At 38.4% G+C, this 20828-nt stretch overlaps 1 protein-coding gene and 1 non-coding gene across 2 annotated transcripts in view; one reads left to right on the top strand and one right to left on the bottom strand.

The window, feature by feature from the left end:
- PFDN1 (prefoldin subunit 1) overlaps positions 1–20828 on the bottom strand; it is a 71769-nt gene that overhangs the window by 42404 nt on the left and 8537 nt on the right. The gene's annotated exons all lie outside the window — the stretch shown is intronic.
- On the top strand, positions 5442–5548 carry LOC111556742. The gene has a single exon (XR_002736471.2). It is a non-coding gene; the product is annotated as a U6 spliceosomal RNA (small nuclear RNA).

Here is a 20828-nt window from a genome sequence, read left to right on the forward strand (position 1 = left end):
TGTTTTAAGGAGATGTAAATATTTCATCACTAGGCTGCGATGTTAATTACACAATCACATACGTATGTCAAAACGTATAGAACTGTGTGACTAAAAAGGGTAAATTTTAGGGCTGCCTGGGTGACTCAGTTGGTTAAGTGTCCAACTTCAGCGTAGGTCATGATCTCACAGTTCATGAGTTCGAGCCTGTGAGTTTGAGCCCAATATCGGGCTCTATGCTAAGAGCTCAGAACCTGGAGCCCAGAGCCTGCCTCAGATTCTTGGTCTCCCTCTCTCTCTGCCCCTCCCACTCTCGCACTCTGTCTCTCAAAAATAAATATTAAAAAGAATTCTTTTTTTAAAAAAAGGGTAAATTTTATTCTATGTAAACTATACTACAAAAATGAAAAATGAGGAAATGACTTTATTTCCAACAAAATGAAAATAATACATTAATGCTAAAATGACATTAATGTAATATTTAAGAGTTCTAGGGGCATCTGGGTGGCTCAGTCGATTAAGCGTCCTGCTTAGGCTCAGGTCATGATCTCACAGTTTATGAGTTGGAGTCCTGCATCAGGCTCTGTGCTAACAGCTCAGAGCCTGGAGACTGCTTTGGATTCTAGGTCTCCCTCTCTCTCTCTGTCCCTCCCCTGCTCATGCTCTCTCCTCTCTCAAAAATAAACAAACTTTAAATAGACTCTCAAAGTGACTAAGGAAAGAACATCATTTTTTTTTTAATTTTTTTTTTCAACGTTTATTTATTTTGGGGACAGAGAGAGACAGAGCATGAACGGGGGAGGGGCAGAGAGAGAGGGACACACAGAATCGGAAACAGGCTCCAGGCTCTGAGCCATCAGCCCAGAGCCTGACGCGGGGCTCGAACTCCCGGACCGCGAGATCGTGACCTGGCTGAAGTCGGACGCTTAACCGACTGCGCCACCCAGGCGCCCCTATTTTTTTAAATTATGAAATAAAATCAGGAAGATGCATAATCAAGAATAACTGATAACAAAAAGAACCAAATTCTGGAAAATAAAAGTAACAAAAATAATTACAACTACAATAATTAGTTAAGAGATACATGAGATAAAAAGATGTAAAATGTTTCCATAGGATTTTACTCATACCTGTAATTTAAGAAACAAATGAGCAAAGGAAAAAAGAGAGAAAGACTCCTAACTACAGAGAACTGATGGTTACTAGAAGGGAGGGGGTGGGAGGATGGGTCAAACAGGTGACGAAGATTAAGGGCTGCACTTGTCATGATCAGCACTAGGTGACATATGGAATTGTTGAGTCACTATGTTGTACACCTGAAGCTCAGATAACACTGTATGTTAACTACACTGGAATTATAATTTAAAAATAAACAAAAATTAAAACATTACTATAAAATATTTTAAAAAGGTGTAAAATGTGCAGTCAAAAACATAAAACATGGTGGGGGAGAAGTAATAATTTTGAGCTTTACAACGGGGTCAAACTTAAGTTATTATTAACTTAAAATAGATTGTTTCAGGTATGTCATCGTATGTAAGCCACATAGTAACCACAAAGCAAAAATCTATAGTAAATATACAAAAATAAAGAGAAAGGAATATAAGCATACCACTAAAAAAAATCAGACCACAAAGGAAAAGAGCAAGAGAAGAAGCAAGGAACAGAAAACCACAGGGGCACCTGGGTGGCTCACTGGGTTAAGCATCCGACTTTGGCTCAGGTCATGATCTCATGGTTTGTGAATTTGAGCCCTGCATTGGGCTCCCTGCAGTCAACATGGAGTCCACTTTGGAGCCTCTGTCCCCTTCTTTCTCCACCCCCCACCAAAAATAAACATTAAAAAAAAAAAGAAAACCATGAAAACAAATGGCAATAAGCACGCATCAATAAATGATAACAGACTAAATTCTCAAGTCAAAAGACATAGAGTAAACAAATAAAAAACACATATGACCCAGCTCTGTGCTGCCTACAAGATACTCCCTCTAGAGGCCTCTAGGTGGCTCACGGTTGAGCACCCAACTCGATTTTGGCTCAGGTCATGATCCCAGGGTCGTGGGATCAAGTCCTTCATCAGGCTCTGCACTGAACATGGAGTCTGCTTAAGATTTCTCTCCCTGTGTCCTTCTCCCCTGCTCATGCGTGCACACTCTCTAAAATAGAATAGAATAGAATAGAATAGAATAGAATAGAATAGAATAGAATAGAATAGAACAGAATAAAATAAAATAAAATAAAATAAAATAAAATAAAATAAAATAAAATAAAATAAAATAAAATAAAAATAAAACAATTAAAAAAAACACACAAGATACTCCCTCTAAATGTAAAGACATATGCAAACTTAAAATGAAAGGACACAGAAAGATATTCCCAGGCAAATGGAAACCACAAGAAAGCTGGAACATTTATACTTACATCAGACAAAATAGACTTACAATAAAAACTGTAACAACAAACCAAAGAGGGCACTACACACTGATAGGGATCAATCCAGTAAGACAATACAACATCTGCAAACTTTTTTTGCACCAATCATAAGAGCACCTAAATATAAAGCAAATGTTATCAAATCTAAAGGGAGAAATAGACAGCAATACAATAATGGCAGAGCACTTTAATGACCCCACTTAAATCAATGGATAGACTATTCAGACAGAAAATCACTAAGGAAACGTCACCCTTAACGACATGTAACACCAAATAGACTTACCACGTATTTACAGAACATTCCATCCAAAACCAACAAAATACATTTTCCTCAATTGCATATGGAACATTTTCCAAGTTAGATCATATGCTGGGCTACAATAAGTTTTAATAAATTTGAAAACTGAAATCATATAAGCATCTTTTCACGAAACTAAAAATTACATGAATAAAACCGGGAAACTCACAAATATGTGGAGACTAAACGACACTCCACTAAACAACCAATGCACCAAAGAAATCAAAAGAGAAATCAAAACATACCTTGGCATAAATGAAATTGGAAAAGCCATGTAACAAAATTTACATGATGCAGAAAAAGCAGTTCTAGGACAGAAGTTCACAACAATAAATGTCTATCGCAAGAAACAAGAAAAATCTCAAATAAACAACTTAACTTCATACCTCAAGGAACTAGGGGGGGAAGAAAAGACAAAACAAGGCTCAAAGTTAGTAAAAGGGAGGCAATAACAAAGATTAGAGCATAAATAAATGAAAGTAAAAAGACAATAAAAAAGACTAATGAAATTAAAATCTGGCTCTTTGAAAAGATAAACAAAATAGACAATCTTATAGCGAGACTCACCAAGACAAAAAAAAGACAACTCAACATCAGAAATGAAAGAGATATTATGATTGATACCACAGAAATACAGAAGATCATAAAAGACTGAACAATTGTATAGCAGCAAATTGGACAGCCTAGAGTAAATGGATGAATCCCTAGAAGCAAATAAACACGACTGTTTATACAATTGTGAATAAACAGAAAATCTGAATAGATGATGACTAGGAAAGAGAAATCAGAAACCTCCCAACTAGTCAATGGATGGATTCAAAGATGAATTCTACCAAAAATTCAAGGAAGAATTAGTATAAGTCCTTTTCAACCCAACTCTTCCAAAAATAGAAGAGGAGGAAACACTCTCAAGTTCATTTTAGGGGGCCAGCATTACTCTGATACCACAAACAGATAAGGTCATCATGAGAAAAGAAAATCATGGGCTCATATTCCTGATGAACACAGATACAAAAATCTTCACAAAATGTTAGCAAACCGATTTCAACATAAATTAAGAGGATCATACACTGGGGGGACTTCCAGAGAAAATGGCATAGTAGGACTCACCTCATCTCACACATACACCTAGATAACACCAACATCAGTGTAAATAACCCAGAAAACAACTTGAAGTCTGGAGGAACAGACAGCCCCCAGCTCAATGTAGAGAAAGGGCCACAATGAAGAGGATAAGAAGGGTGGAAATGCAATTGAGAGCTAAATAGACCCACAGGACTGTCTGCGGAAGGGAGGGACCAGCAGGTGCAGAGAGGGGAGATGATCAGATCCCCAACCCAGGCACCCCAGGCACCCCATGCACCAGGCACCCACATGGGGAAAAAACTAATCCCCATAACATGTGGCTTTGAAAACCACAGGGGCCTAACAATCAGTAAGGCTTAACACATGGAATTTTAAAAATCAGAAAGAAGACTCAGTTCTAGGAGAGCAGGGAGGGTGGAGTACCTTTCCTTAAAGAGACAGCACAACAAACAGCCTCACTGATATACAGCACAAAAGCAGAAATTAAAAAACGCGGGGGGGGGGGGGGGTATAACAGGAAGATTTAATGGTTGATGTCAGAGTGCATACTGGAGAGGTAGGGATCTTTGGGACACTTCTCCAAGAATAAAAGAGCTGCCAGGTGCCATTTCTCTCCCTTGTCCTCCAGCCTAGAAACACCTGCAGAAACCAGCACAGCACCTACACTCTCCATGGTGCTTCCTAACAGCATCCCCCACCACAAGCACTTCTGCAGTTTCTGCCCCCTCCAACCTGGCAGGCCTCACCAACAGTTTTCTCAGGTGACTGCAATGGACCTTTGCAGACCATGCATACACCATGTGCCCTATGCTCCTATTCTGCTGCTGACATGCCCCCTCCAATACACCCTTGTTCAGAACCCATCCAAAGCGGTGCCACAACAGTATGCAAGCAGTCCCAACAGAGACCAGCACCACTCCAAAGTGACTCCTGCCCCAGGGAGAAGGGAAGATAACCCCACACACTACTCCCAACTGCAGACCCAACTGGAGGCAAACTGGGTCCCAGGCAAACTGACTTCAGGCCCGGTCTAGCAACAAAAATTTCTCAGGGGATGACAAAGGGAGAGTACCCTGAGGTTCAGTTCTACTACATCTCTGGCAAACACCTGGTCTGACTCAACTCGAGCACAAGACAAACCCAGACTGGCCCACTAACAACACAGGGACCAAACCCTGCCCACAACAGGCAAAGAGAGCCATTACGGATGACTGGACTGAAGGCAAACACAGATCAGCCACAAGAGCGGGGCACACACAACACACGTAGGAGACCCTGAAGCACCAAGTCTGTTGAATGGGGAACACTGCACTGGAAGGCACCACAAGACCTAGTCTTCATCAGGCCACTACTTTCAAGACAGGAAAAACAGCTGACTTTCCTAACACAGAAACAGACACAGAGTTAGACAAAATGAGGAGACAGAGTATGGCCCACATTAAATAGGACAAAATCATAGCAAAAGAGCTAAGTGAAATGGAGAAGTAATATGCCTGATAGAGAATTTAAAGTAATGGTCACAAAGATACTTACGAGACTTGAGACAAGACTGGAGGACCTCAGTGAGACCATCAACAAAGAGAAAAAAAAAACATAAAAATGAATCAATCAGAAATGAAGAATAACTGAAATTAAAAACAGACCAGTGCTCACTTGGGCAGGATATATACTAAAATTTGAACAATACAAAAAAGATTAGCATGGCGCCTGCACAAGGATGACATGCAAATCTGTGAAGTGTTCCACATTTAAACACACACACACACACACACACACACACACACACACACACACACACAGAAACACACACATGCACCCCAGGTGGAATAAACAGACCAGGGGAAGCAGAAGGAATCATCAACCTGAAGGACAGAGTAATGGAAAGCAATCAAGTTGAAGAGGATTCAGAACAAATAATTTAAAATGCAATAGACTTGGGGAACTCAGTGACACCATCAAGTGTAGTAACATTCACATTTTAGGGATCCCAGGAGAAGAGAGAGAAAAGGGGGCAGAAAATGTATTTGAAGAAATAATACTTGAAAACTTCCCAAATCTGGGGAAGGAAACAGAAATCCAGATCCAGAAGGTTGACAGCCCCCAACAAAACCAACCCAAGAAGGTCCACAATAAGACACAGAATAATTAAAAAGGCAAAATGTTGTGATAAAGACAAAAATTTAAAGACATTAAGAGGAGTGTCTGGGTGGCTCAGTGTGTTGAGCATCTGACTCTGGCTCAGGTCATGATCTTGCAGTTCATGGGTTCGAGGGCCACAAAGGGCTCTCTGCTGTCAGTGCAGAGCCTACTTCAGACCTTCTGTCCCCCTTTCCCTCTGCCTCTCTCTCTCTCTCTCTGAAAAATAAACACTGGGGCACCTGGGTGGCTGAGTCAGTTAAGCATCCGACTTTGGCTCAGGTAGTGATTTCACAGTTTGTGAGTTCGAGCTCCACATCGGGCTCTGTGCTAATCGCTGGGAGCTTGGAGCTTGCTTCGAATTCTGTATCTCACTCTCTCTGCCCCTCCCCCCCTCAAAAATAAACATAAATAAACAAACATTAAAAAAATTTAAAGGGGCATCTGGGTGGCTCAGTTGGTTAAGCATTTGACTCTTGATTTCAGCTCAGGTCATGATCTCAAGGTTCGTGAGTTTAAGCCCCACATTGGACTCCACAATTATGCAGAGCCTACTTGGACATTCTCTCTCTTCCTCTAACCCTCTCCTGCTCATGCTCTCTGTCTCAAAATAAATAAACAAGAAAGAAAAGGAAAAAAAAAGGAAAGGAAAGGAAAAGGAAAAGGAAAAGGAAAAGGAAAAGGAAAAGGAAAAGGAAAAGGAACAGAAATTTCCCAGAATAGGAAATAAAGAGCTTCCCAGACAAACAAAAGCTAAAGGAATTAATCACCACTAAACAAGCCCTACAAGAAATGTTAAATGGAACTTTCAGTGGAAAGACTATAAGTAGAAGAAAAATAGGAAGCACAAAGCAGTAAAATTGGATTTATCTATAAAAATCAGTCAGGTGGGGGCGACCAGGTGGCTCAGTTGACTGAGTGTCCGACTTTGGCTCAGGTCATGATCTCACAGTTCATGAGTTTCAGACCTGCATCGGGCTCGCTGTTGTCAGTGTGGAGCCCACTTTGGATCCTCTGTCCCCTCTCTCTCTGCACCTCCTCTGCTCACTCTCCCTCTCTCTCAAAAATAAATGCACACAAAAAAAGTCATGTGATTCACAAAATAAAAGAATGTAAAGTATGACACCATATACCTAAAAAATGGAAAGGAAAGAATGGGTTCAAACTTAAGCAACCATCAACTTAATATACACTGCTACATGCATAAGACATTATATAGAAACCTAATGGTAACCACAAATCAAAAATCAGTAGAAGACACACAAAAATAAAGAGAAAGGAATCCAAGTATATCATTAAAGAAAGCCAGCAAACCATGAGAGAAGAGATCAAAGGAAGAAAGGCACAGAGAAGAAATACAAAAACAACCATTAAGTAACAAAAGAGCAATAAGTACATATATGTCAATAACTTTGAATTTATATGGACGAAAATACTTCAATCAAAAGACATAGGGTGACGGAATGGATAAAAAGGCAAGACCCATCTATATGCTGCCTACAAAAGATTCATTTCAGACCTAAAGACATATGCAGATTGAAGTGAAAAGAAAGCCAGGGTAGCAATATTTACATTGGATAAAATAGATTTTAAAAGACCATAACAAGAGACAAAAAAACACTATATAATCATAAAGGGAACAATCCAACAAGAAGATATCACAATTGTAGATATTTACATAATCTACACAGGAGCACCCAAATACATAAAATAGCTAATAACAAACATAAAGGAAGTAATCAATACCAATAAAAGTAGGAGACTTTAACACATTCTTTTCAAGTGCACAAGGAACAGTCTCAGGAAAAGATCACTTATTAGGTCACAAAACAAGTTTTAACAAATTCAAAAACACTGAAGTCATACCATGGAATCTTTCTGATTATAACATTATGAAACTAGAAATCAATCTCAAGAAAAAAATCTGGAAAGAACACAAATACATGGAGGTTAAACAATATGCTACTAAACAATGAATGGGTCAACCAAAAATTCAAAGAGGAAATAAAAAACTCATCATCAGAGATATAAATAAATCAAAACCACAAAATGAGGTACAACCTCACACCTGTCAGAATGGCTAAAAGTAAAACTCAAGAAACAACAGATGTTGGCAAGGATGTGGAGAAACGGAAACACTTTTGCACTGCTGGTGTAAATGCAAACCGGTGAAGCCACTCTAAAAAACAGTATGGAGGTTCCTCAAAAAATTAAAAATAAAACTACCCTACAACCCAACAATGGCACTACTAGGTATTTATCCAAAGGATACAGAAATGCTGATTCAAAGGAGCACATGCACCCCAATGTTTATAGCAGTGCTATCAACAATAGTCAAATTACGGAAAAGGTCCAAATGTCCAACAACTGAGGAATGGATAAAGATGATGTGGCGCATGTGTGTGTGTGTGTGTGTGTGTGTGTGTGTGTATATACATATATATATACATTCCATTGTGTATATATATGTGTGTGTGTGTGTGTGTATACACACACACACACACATATATATACACAATGGAATATTACAAGGTGATCAAAAAAATGAGATCTTGCCATCTACAACAACGTGGATGGAACTTGGGTGTGTTATGCTTAGCAAAATAAGTCAGAGAAAGACAAATACCATATGATTTCACTCATATGTGGAATTTAAGAAACAAATAGAATAACACAGGGGAAGGGAAGGAAAAGTAAGATAAAAACAGAGAGGGAGGCAAACCCTAAGAGACTCTTAAAGACAGAGAACAAACTGAGGGTTGCTGGAGAGAAGGTAGGTGGGAGGGATGGGTAAATGGGTGCTGGGCATTAAGGAGGGCACTTATTGGGATGAACGCTGGCTGTTAAATGTAAGTGATGAATCACTGGGTTCTACTCCTAAAACAAATACTACACTGTATGTGAACTAATTTGAACTTACTTATTTTTAAAAATTTTTAAATTACTTTATTTATTTGGGGGGCAGGGGTAGAGAGAATCCCAAGCAGGCTCTACACTGTCAGCATGGAATCTGACACAAGGCTCAATCTCACTAACTATGAGAGCATGATCTGAGCCGAAATTAAGAGGTGGGCGCTCAACCGAATATGCCACTGAAGTGCCCCTTGTGTTTAATTTATTTATTTAAATTCAAGTTAGTTGGGGCATGTGGGTGGCCCAATCAGTTAACTGTCCGACTCTTGATTTCGGCTCAGATCAGGATCCCATGATCCCTCAGGTCATGGGATTGAGTCCCGCATCGAGATCCATGCTCAGGGTGGAGCCTGCTTAAGATTCTCTCTGCCTCTCCCTCTGCCCATCTCCCCTGCTCATACTCTCTCTCTAAAATAAAATTAAGGGGAGCCTGAGTGGCTCGTTTGGTTCAGTGTCTGACTTTGGCTCAGGTAATGATCTCATGGCTCTTGAGTTCAAGCCCTACATCAGGCTCTGTGCTGACAGCTCAGAGACTGGAGCCTGCTTCAGATTCTGTCTCCGTCTCTCTCTGCCCCTCCCCTTCTCATGCACTCTCTCTAATATAAATAAATATTTTTAAAAATTTTTTCACAAAATTTTTAAAAAATGAATAAAATAAAAATAAAATAAAAATTAATTAATAAAAAAAATACATGGTGGGTACCTGGGTGGCTTAGTCAGTTAAGTGTCAGACTTCAGCTCAGGTAATGATCTCACGATTCATGAGGTTGAGCCCTGCCAACAGTGTGGAACCTCCTCAGGATTCTATCTCTCCCTCTCTCTCTGCCCCTCCCCACCCTCAAAAAAAAAAAAAAAACTTTAAAAAATTATAATAATAAATCATAAAAAATCATAATAAAATAAATAAACTACATGGAAACAAATGAAAATGAAAGCACAAGGGTCCAAATCCTTGGGATGCAGTATAAGTCATTCTAAGAAAGAAATTTAGAGCAATACAGGCCTACTTCAAGAAGTAAAAAAAAATCGCAAATAAACAACCTAACCTTACAGCTAAAGGAACTAGAAAAGAACAAACAAAACCCAAAACCAGTAGAAGGAAGAAAATAATAAAGATTAACAGTAGAAATAAACAAAATAGAAACTAAAAAACAATATAACAGATCAATGAAACCAGGAGCTGGTTCTTTGTTTTTGTTGTTCTTGTTGTTTGTTTTAAAGATTTTTTTTTTTTATCATTTTTAAGTAATCTCTACACCCAACATGGGGCTCGAACTCACAACCATGGGGTCAAGAGTCACAAGTTCCACCAACTAAGCCAAGAGCTGGTTCTTTAATAAACCTTTAACCAGACTCATTAAAAAAAAAAAAAAAAAAAGAGAGCGAGAAAGAAGACCCAAAATCAGAAATCAAAGAAAACAAGTAACAACTGACTCTACATTAATACAAAACATTATAAGATAATATCACAAAAAATTATATGCCAACAAACTGGACAACCAAGAAGAAACTGATAAATTCCCAGAAACATATAACTTCCCAAAACAGAATCAGGAAGAAACAGAGAATCTGAACAGACCAGCAGTGACATTGAATCTGTAATCCAAAAACTCCCAACAAACAAAAGTCCATGACCAGACAGCTTCATATGTGAATTCTACCAAACATTTAAAGAAGAGTTAATATCTCTTTATTCCAAAAAATAGAAAAGGAAAACTTCCAAATTCATTCTATGAGGCCAGCATTACCCTGATACCAAAACTAGATAGACACTGTGAAAAAAGAGAACTACAGGCCAATATCTCTCACGAACATTGATACAAAAATCCTCAACAAAATATTAGCAAAGTGAAACCAACAATTCATTTAAAAAAATCATTCATCCAGGCACCTGAGTGGCTCAGGTCATGATCTCACAGTTTGGTTCATCTGCTCTCCACACAGAGCCCATTTCAGATGCTCTGTCTCCCTCTCTCTGCCCCTCCCCCACCCGTTCTTGCGTGCTCTCTCTCTCTCTCTGTCTTTCTCAAAAAAAAATAAACATTAAAAAAAAAATCATTCACCATGATCAAGTGGGATTTATTCCCAGAATGCAATGATGGGTCAATATTCGCAAATCAATCAACATGACACATCACATCAACAACAAAGGAAAGGATAAGAACCATCATATCATTTTAACAGATGCAGAAAAAGCATTTGACCAAGTATAACATCCACTCACGATACAAACCCTCAAGATAAGTAGGTTTTGGAGGGAACATACCTCAGCATAATAAAGGCCATATGTGAAAAACCCACAGCCAACATCATACTCAGTAGTGAAAAATGGAGAGCTTTCCCCTAAAATCAGGAATAAGACTAAGATGTCTATTCTCACCATTTTTACTTAACACAGTATTGGAAGTTCAGTCATAGCAATCAGACAAGAAAAATGAATAAAAGGCATCGAAATTGGTAAGGAAGAAGCCAACGTTTCACCATTTGCAGATGATATGATACTATATACAGAAAACCCTCAAGACTCCACCAAAAAACTACTAGAACTGATAAATGACTTCAGTAAGGTCACAAGACACAAAATCAATATACACAAATCTGTTGGCATTTCTATACATTAATAATAAAGTAGCATAAAGGGAAATTAAGAAAACAATCCCATTTATAATTACACAAAAAATAAAATACCTAAGAATAAACTTAACCAAGGAGATGAAAGATCTGTACTCTGAAACTATAAAATACTGACGAAAGAAACCAAAGACAACACAAACAAATGGAAAGATATTCCATGCTCAAGGACTGGAAAAACAATTACTGTTAAAATGTCCATACTACCCAGAGCAATCTACATATTTAATGAAATCCCTATCAAAATTCTAATGACATTTTTCACAGAAGTATAACAAACAATGCTAAAAGTTGCATGGAACCATGAAAGACCCCAAATAACCAAAGCAATCTTGTGAAAGAACAAATGGAGGCGTCATGGTTCCTGATTTCAAATTATATTACAAAGCTATAGTAATCAAACAATACAGTACTAGCCTAAAAGCAGACATAGACCAATGAAACAAACCAGAGAGCTCAGAAATAAACCCACACAGGGGTGCCTGGATGATGGCTCAGTCCCTTATGCATCCAATTCTTGATTTTTGCCTCAGGTCATGATCCCAGGGCTGTGAGATCAAATCCCACATTGGGCTCCAGGTTGAACATGGAGTCTGCTTGGGATTCATTCTCTCTCTCTCTCTCTCTCTCTCTCTCTCTCTCCCTCCCTCCCTCCCTCCCTGTCCTCCACTCACACACTTGTGCACACTCTCTTTCTAAAAGATTTAAATAAATAAATAACCTGCTGATATCCTGAGGGCATGACCTTAAAAAAAAAAAAAGAAACAGACCCACACATAGATGATCAATTAATTTATAACAAGGCAATCAAGAATATACAATAAGGGGGGTGCCTGGGTGGTTCAGTCAGTTAAGCGTCCAACTCTAGCTTTTGGCTCAGTTCATGATCTCAAGGTTCATGAGTGTGAGTCCCGCATCAGGCTCTATGCTAAGTGTGGAGCCTACTTGGGATTCTTTCTCTCCGTCTCTCTCTGTTCCTCCCCCACTTGTGCTCTCTCTCTCTCTCTCTCTAAATAAACAATAAAATAAAATTTAAAAAAGAATATACAATGAAGAAATGACACGCTCTTCCATAAACGGTGTTGGGAAAGCCAGACAGTCACATGCAAAAGAATGACATTGGAACATTATCTTACAGCACACAAAAATCAATTAGAAATGTATTAATGATTTGACATTAAGACCTGAACCATAAAACAACCAGAAGAGAACTTAGAAAAACTTTCCCTTTATATAGGTTTTGGTGATTTCTTGGATTTGACAGCAAAAGGCAAAGGCAAAAAAAAAAGCAAAATCAAGTACATCAAACTAAAAGCCTTCTACGTAGCAAAGGAAACAAAATGAAAGGCAACCTGTGAACTGGGAGAAAATATTTACAAATCATATATATGATAAGGCACTCACATCCAAAATACATATAAAAATGAATTCTTAAAACTTAATTAACAAATCTCATTTAACAATGGACAGAAGATCTACATAGACATTTTTCCAAAGAAGACAGATGGCCAACACATACATGAAAAGGTATTCAACATCACTAACCATGAGGGAAATGCAAATCAAACCACAATGAGAATATCACTTCAAATCTATGAGAAATAACAAGCGATGACAAGGACAAGGAGAAAAGGGAAGACTTGCGCACTATAGGTGGGAATATAAATTGTTGCAAACACTATGAAAAAGAGTATGTTCCTCAAAAAATAAAAAATAGAACTACCATACGATCCAGCAATTCCACTTCTGGGTATCTGTTGAAAGGAAATGAAAACACCACTTTGAAAAGATATATGCACTCCCTTGTTCACTGTAGCATTATTCACAATAGCCAAGACATGGAAGAAACCTAAGAGGCCGTCGATGGATGGATAAAGAAAATGTGGTATATACAAAAAAAGAAGCAAATCTTGCCACTTGAGATAACATGGATGGACCCTGAAGATTTTATGCTAAGTGAAATAAGTCAGACAGAGAAAGGCAAATACTGATGATCTCACATATATGTGACATGTAAAAAAAAAACAAAGTCACAGATTTATAAAACAGACTGACAGTTGCCAATGGCCAGGGTTGGGCAAAATGGATGAAGATGATCAAAAGGTATAAACATCCACTTAAAAAATAAATAAGTCAACATATAAAGTACAGCATGCTGATTATAGTGAACTCTATTGTATATTTGAAAGTTGCTAAAAGAGAAAATCTTAAAAGTTCTCATCACAAGAAAAAAAATTTGTTACCACGTGTGCTGATGGATTTTAAGTGGACATACTATGATCATTTCACACTATACAAAATATTGACTCATTATGCTGTAGACCTAAAATTAATGATATGTCAATTATACCTCAAAAAAATAAATACCAATTTGGGCACTTACAAAAAAACTTTTTATATAGAAGCAGATTTATACATAATAGACCTAAATTTCAATAAATATATATATATATACACAGATAGATATCACCAGACACACAAATAAATAGGAAAATATGACCCATTGTCTGGAGGAAATTCAGTTAATAGAAACAGACTCAGAAAGGAGAGAAAGAAAGCAATTAGCAGATAGAAAAAAAAGTTTTTAAATTTTTTTTAATGTTTATTTTTGAGAGAGTCAGAGCGCAAGCAGGGGAGACACAGAATCTGAATGAAGCAGGTTCCAGGCTCTGAGCTGTCAGCACAGAGCCCAATGTGGGGCTCAAACTCATGAACCATGAGATTATGACCAGAGCTGAAGTCGGACGTTTAACCAACTGAGCCACCCAAGCACCACTTGCAGATAGAAAATTTTAAAATATTATATAATGTGATTAAGAAATAATGGAAGACATGAACTTAACAATAGAGAAATTAATATAAAAAAGAGGCAAGGGGTGCCTGGGTGGCTCAGTCGGTTAAGCAACTGACTCGATTTCAGCTCAGGTCATGATCTCATAGTTAGTAGGTTCGAGTACAGCTAACACTGACAGTGCAGAGCCTGTTTGGGATTCTACCTCTTCCTCTCTTTCTCCCTCACTCATTCATATATATATAAATATACATAAGTGTAAATATACATATACATACGTATATATATATATATATATATATATACACACACAAACACATGCACATACACTCTCTCAAAATAAATAAGTAAACTTAGAAAAGGAAAAAAAAAGAGGCATGTGCTACTTCTGATGATGAAAAACACCATACTTACACCAACAAAATCACTGGTCAGGCTTTAGAGCAAATTAGACACTGTAAAAAAAAAAAATCAATAAACTCAAAGATACTGAAATCAACAGACCTACCAAAATGAAGCAGTGTGGGATGGGGGGTGGCAGGGAAATTGAGCTAGTGAACTATCAAGCCATGAAGACAAATGGAAGAAACTTAAATGCATACTGCTAAGGGAAAAAAAAAAGTCATTCTGAAAAGACTACATACCGTATGATTCCAACTATATAACATTCTGGAAAAGTTATAGAGAACATTTTAAAAGATCAGTGGTCATCAGGGTACGAGAAAGGAAAGAAGGATGAATAGGTGGAACACAGGAGATTTGGGGGGACTATGAAATGATTTTGTACGATAGTGTAATGGCAAATACAAGATATTATACATTTGCCAAAACCCACGGAACTGTACAAAACAGTGAATCTTAATGTAAACTATGGATCTTAATCATAATGTATTCCTTCATTTGTAACAAATGCACCACACAAATGTAAGATGTTAACAAAAACGGGGGTGGAGAGAGGGTATATGAGAGCTCTCTGTACTTTCTATAAACCTGAAACTACTCGAAAAAATCATTGGCTCTTTCAGGTTGTCTCCGTCCTGTCCCCATTTTTTCATTTGTTTGTTTTTTAAATTAAACACCACCCCTCCCTGTCCTTTTCTCTTCCAGTGTCAATATTACAAGCATTATGCAAGGTTCTCCACTAAGCTATCTCTACCCAAGTCCTTCCAAGAACCCCTTTATGATCAAGGTTTTAATTTGGCTAATGAACTGCAAAATAATATCACTCCTTATCACTTGCACTATGTCTGCATCATCTGTCATTTCTACCTGTATGTTCCCCCAATTCAACCACAGCTATCAATGATTATCACCACTTGCCCACTCACCTAGTCCCAAACTTGCAAGTATTCTCCTTGTACCCTATATATTCCCCATTTATGACTAAGACTCGTCATTTTCTTTCAAACTGACCCTTTTCCTCTCCCTTCCACTTGTGCCACCTTCTGAACTTATTACATTCCTGAATTACTTCAATAGCTTCTTTCTGCATTCCATGTTAAACTCTCCTCAATTTATCCTACATATATTACCAACAGTTTTCATGTGGCTAGCCCTCAATTATTGGTCACTGGAAAGACTGTTGTGGATGATTTTAACAGACACTATTGACTGGCTACCCAATATCCATTCTTCTTTGTTGAGAGGGCTCCAATTTTGTTTGGGGACCTCCACTTTCCCAAGTGACTCAGGGAAGTGAATCCTGGGATGAATCTTGATTGGTCTTACCCAATCACAGTAGTCCCATCCCCCAAGATTTAAGCCCAAGCATGTGGTTCAGTTCGGGTCATGAAATGTGAGAGGTGGCCCTCTGAAGACTTGAGAAAGATTTCTTTGCTCCTACAAATATGACACAGGAAAAACATGGTACTTTCTCACAGTGCCTGGATGGCTCAGTCAGTTAAGCGTCTGACTCTTGGTTTCGGCTCAGGTCATGATTTCACGGTTTGTGAGTTCAAGCCCTACATCGGGCTCTGTACTAATAGCGTGGAGTCTGCTCGGGATTCTCTCTCCCCGTCTCTCTCTGCCCCTCCCCTACTCTCTCTCTCTCTCAAAATAAGTAAATAAACTTAAAAAGAAAAAGAAAAAAAACACAGTACTAACTCTACATGTTGTCACATTTGAATTAAATCCTTGGAACTCCTACAGCCAACCTGAAGATAAAGCCGGCAAGCATAAAGGGGGCAGAGGCAACAGTACTTGAAGAAGTGGAACTGAAGCCCAGATATAGTCCCTGAGGAGGCCTGATATACGCAACATCAATAAATCTCAGATGCATTATGCTTAATGAAAGAAACCACACAAAGTAGTACATATCATAATGATTCTATATATATATATTCCATATGCAGTTCTAAAACAGGAAATACTAATCTATACTGAGACAAGTCATATTATCAATTGCCTGGAGCAGAACTTCCAAGAAATGATTTGTAAGAAGGAACTTTTTAGGGTGATGAAAATGTTCTGTATCATGACAGACGTGGTGATTACAGTTATCAAAATTCATTTACCTGTATCCTTAAAAATGAATGTATTTTAGTATATATAAGGTATATTTCAATAAAGTTTAAGAAAAATGGATAATTAGTACTATAGTATGCCAGATGATTATAAATGCCATGAAGAAAAATAAAGTCAAAAAGAGAGAGTACAGGAGGCAAGAAGGTAGGGGTAGAAGTTATGTATATAATTTTAAACAGGGTGGTTATGACAGGCCTCAGTGCCTTTTTAATAAAGACCTAAAGGAAGACAAAGGTGTACAGGAGACATCTGGAAGAAAACATCTCCAGACAGAGAGACCAGCAACTGCAAAAGCCCTTGTCTTTTTCAGTGATAATGTGGAAAGCTATCTGAAGATTTTGACTACAGTGATTTTTTTTTTTAAGTTTATTTATTTTGAGAGAAGGAGGGGCAGAGCTAGGAAGAGACAGAATCCCAAGCAGGCTCCACACTGTCAGTGCAGAGCCCAAGGCAGGGCTCGAACTCACAAACCGCAAGATCATGACCTGAGCCAAGATCAAGAGTGGATGCTTAACTGAGCCATGCAGGTGCCCCTGACTTCTGTTTTGCAAGGATCACTCTGGGTGCTCTGTTGGGAAAAACTATAAAGTGGTAAGGATGCAAGCAGGGGAGCCCAGTTAGGAGGCAGCTGCAATAATCAAATGGTAGCTGAAATCAGGGAGGTGGTAAGCAGAAATGTTCAGATTCTGGATCAAATTTAAAGATAGTCTTTGCTAATGGACTGAAAGTAAGACTGAAAGAGAGGAGTCAAGGATAACTACAAGATTTGGAAGACATAGAAGGACTAGGGCACCTGGGTGGCTCAGTCAGTTGAGCATCCAACTCTTGATTTCAGTGCAGGTCATGATCCCAGCGTGGTGGGATCTAGCCCCATGTCAGGCTCTGGGCTGTGTGGAACCTGCTTGAGATCCTCTCTCTCCCCACCCCTCTGCCATTCTCCCCCACTCAAGCTTTCTCTCGCAAAACAAAAAAACCAAAGAAGAGGAAATGGAAGGACAAAAAAGTCATCCACTGAAATGAGGAAGACTGTAGGGAAGAACTGGTTTACCTGGAACAGTGAGAATTTTATTTTGGTCAAGTTAATCTTGAGAGGCCTATCGAATGGAGATGTAAAGTAGGCAGGTGGATATACAAATGTGGAGTTCAGGGAAGAGGTCTAAGCTAAAGATAAAAACCTGGGAGTTGCCAGTATGTCAAAAGGCACTGTAAAGATATAAGCCTGGGGACACCTGAGTGGTTCAGTTGGTTAAGCATCCAACTTCGGCTCAGGTCATGATCTCATGGTTCACGAGTTCAAGCCCTGCATCAGGCTGCATGCTGACAGCTCGGAGCCTGGAGCTTGCTTTGGATTCTGTGTCTCCCTGTCTCTCTGCCCTTCCCCCACTCACACTATCTCTATCTCTCTCTCTTTCTCTCTCTCCAAAATCAATAAACATTAAAAAAAAAAAAAATCTTAAAGAGATAAGCCTGGATAAGATCACTAAGAGACTGAGTAAAGAAAAGAAAAAAAATTCCAAAGGCTGAGCCCAAGGTCAATCTAATACTTGGAAATGGGAAAGAAAAAGAAACAGTAAAGGAGACTGAGAAGGAGTGGCCAGTGAAATAAAAGGAAAACCAAGAGGTGATCTCCTAGAAGCCAAAGGAAGAAAATGGTTCAACCAGGAAAGACCAACTGGAATAAATGCTGATAGGTCAAATTAGATGAGGGCTGAGAATTCACTGGAATTATTAGAGAATCATGGTCCCTTGAGGAACCCAAGTCCATGTAAACATTCCTTGTTCTAGATGAGTAACTCACACACTGCTAGGTTCAATCTGTACTAATTAGAAATCACTGTGTATTTTTAAATCAAACTATTACTCCTAAAATGGAAGCAGTAGTATGTTAGTCTATTTTAAACATGATGTTTATTTTTGTCACTATTTGGTATTCTAAGTATTCTGGTAAATAATCACCTCTGATGTTTACCACTTTTAGTCTAGCCTCATCAAACCCCAAACATCTCCACATATAATCATCAAGATTTGCTATATCTTTTTCCAAGATGTGATCTTTCATTTACTAAAAGGTTAAAATGTAACACTGGATGAAACAGAACCACTGGACAGTACAAATTATTATCCAGTGAGCATTAAAGGACACAAACAGAAGACTCCTAGTACAAAAGCATAAAGTCACAGAAATATAAATATATTTTAGGACAAATGCAAAAGACTCAGTCTAACACACACATACAGGATGCATACTGTGATCCAAATCTTTTTACCCTGAGCCAAACAATGTAAAAGGCTTGGTTTAGGGCAGCCATGCTCTTATCTATTTAAAGATACATTTTTAATACTGGGATCCTGCTGCTGTGCAAATTTTGATAGGAGAACATTTCAAGTCCTCTTCAAAGCCAAGGGAACAGTGTCTCCCAAGTAATCTGGTCCATTTCAAGGTAACTGACCTTCCTCAAAACAAGAGATGGTAAGTAGAGTTCTTGGCCAGGACAATAAGATAACATTCCCTCAGACATGTCCATTCGAACTTGAATGCTAAAAATAAATTGAGCATACATTCTTCACAAAACCACAGGCACTAATGGTGCATGCAACACACTGCAATCCTAATTATTCCTTCTGGGCAAAGGATATTTGCAGCCCCTATCAATTCCTGATATAAGGAGTAAAAAGGAATACTAACAAGTCATACCAAGTGTGTATTCACATACACGGACTGACTGCCTTTCAACTTCTAGGTCAATATTTTTTGTGAGCTCCTTTTGGATGTTTCATTAAGCAGATTATGTTCCTGGACATGAACATTTCAGTCCCCTCTCAAACAGATTAGATAGCAAGTTGTTCCTAAATTTGCCACTATGAGATAAGGGCAGCTAAAATCAGAAAATTCTTGGTACAGCCTAAAAGTGATTGTTTTTCAGGGGCGCCTGGGTGGCTTAGTAGGTTAGGCATCCCACTCTTGACTGCGACTCAGGTCATGGTCTCAGTTGGTGAGATCAAGCCCCACGTCAGGCTCTGTGCTGGCAGTGTGGAGCCTGTGTGGAATTCTCTCTCTCCCTCTTTCTCTGTTCCTCTATCTCAAAATAAAGAAATACTTAAAAAATAAGAACTGATTGTTTTTCATTTCAGAGAAACTCAGCTAGTCAGTTGCAGCAAACAATTCCCCAATGACAAAGTAACATAGTTCAAGGTTACTGCTACCTTTATTTTTATTTACATGGGAACAACAAGGTAATGGTACTTTTCACTCTTCCCTCAGTTTACTAAATCAATCCTTATCACCAATTAGAATACACTGTAGTATCCTCTTGGGTTGCTGAGTAATTGCTACTTTCATGCAACAAAAGCAGGTTTTGTTTCATCCTTTGCCAGTTTAAAAAACACATGTGAAGCCTTTTGATGTCAGGAAATCCAAAAGCAAAGTGCTCCAAGTAACCAAATGAATCAATTCCATTTACATTTTTTAATCAAGTTCAAGCCTAAAATAAGTAACCCTACAAGGACACATTAAGTAAAAATTTTATTTTCGCATGTTTGTACATCCCAAGTAGAACAGACTTCTCCTGTTTTTACAATAAACTTCTAATTAGCACACGAATTTTCAAAACTAATTTCCTGTGTTTCAGTGAGACTGGATTCTGGAGGACATGGGAGGGGAAGAAGGGAAAGAATTATTAAAAGTACTCTTCTAAAGAAGAAACATGGCTATGTAATTCCTACGCAAATGTTTGTTAACTTGCCCTCGCATAAAAACAGTGATGTCATTCTACACAGCAGTACAGCAGAGTTATAATGAACACTAAGTTTTTAAATCACTGACAACTTAAGGAAATTAAGAATATTACTCAAAAATCTCCTCTCCCTAGAGTACCACATCTGTGAAAGAGGAGAATGTGCCCGTCTGAGGTTACATACACACTCAGCATCAACAAAGTGAAGTCATTTCTCCTTGCACAACAGGAAAAGTTGTTTTTGTTTTTTTTTTCCCCCTTACAGCTCTGAGCAATGAAAGCCAGGACTTTAAATGGCTCTGCA

This window comes from Felis catus, chromosome A1 (assembly GCF_018350175.1).
Source record: "Felis catus isolate Fca126 chromosome A1, F.catus_Fca126_mat1.0, whole genome shotgun sequence".
Taxonomy (NCBI): domain Eukaryota; kingdom Metazoa; phylum Chordata; class Mammalia; order Carnivora; family Felidae; genus Felis; species Felis catus.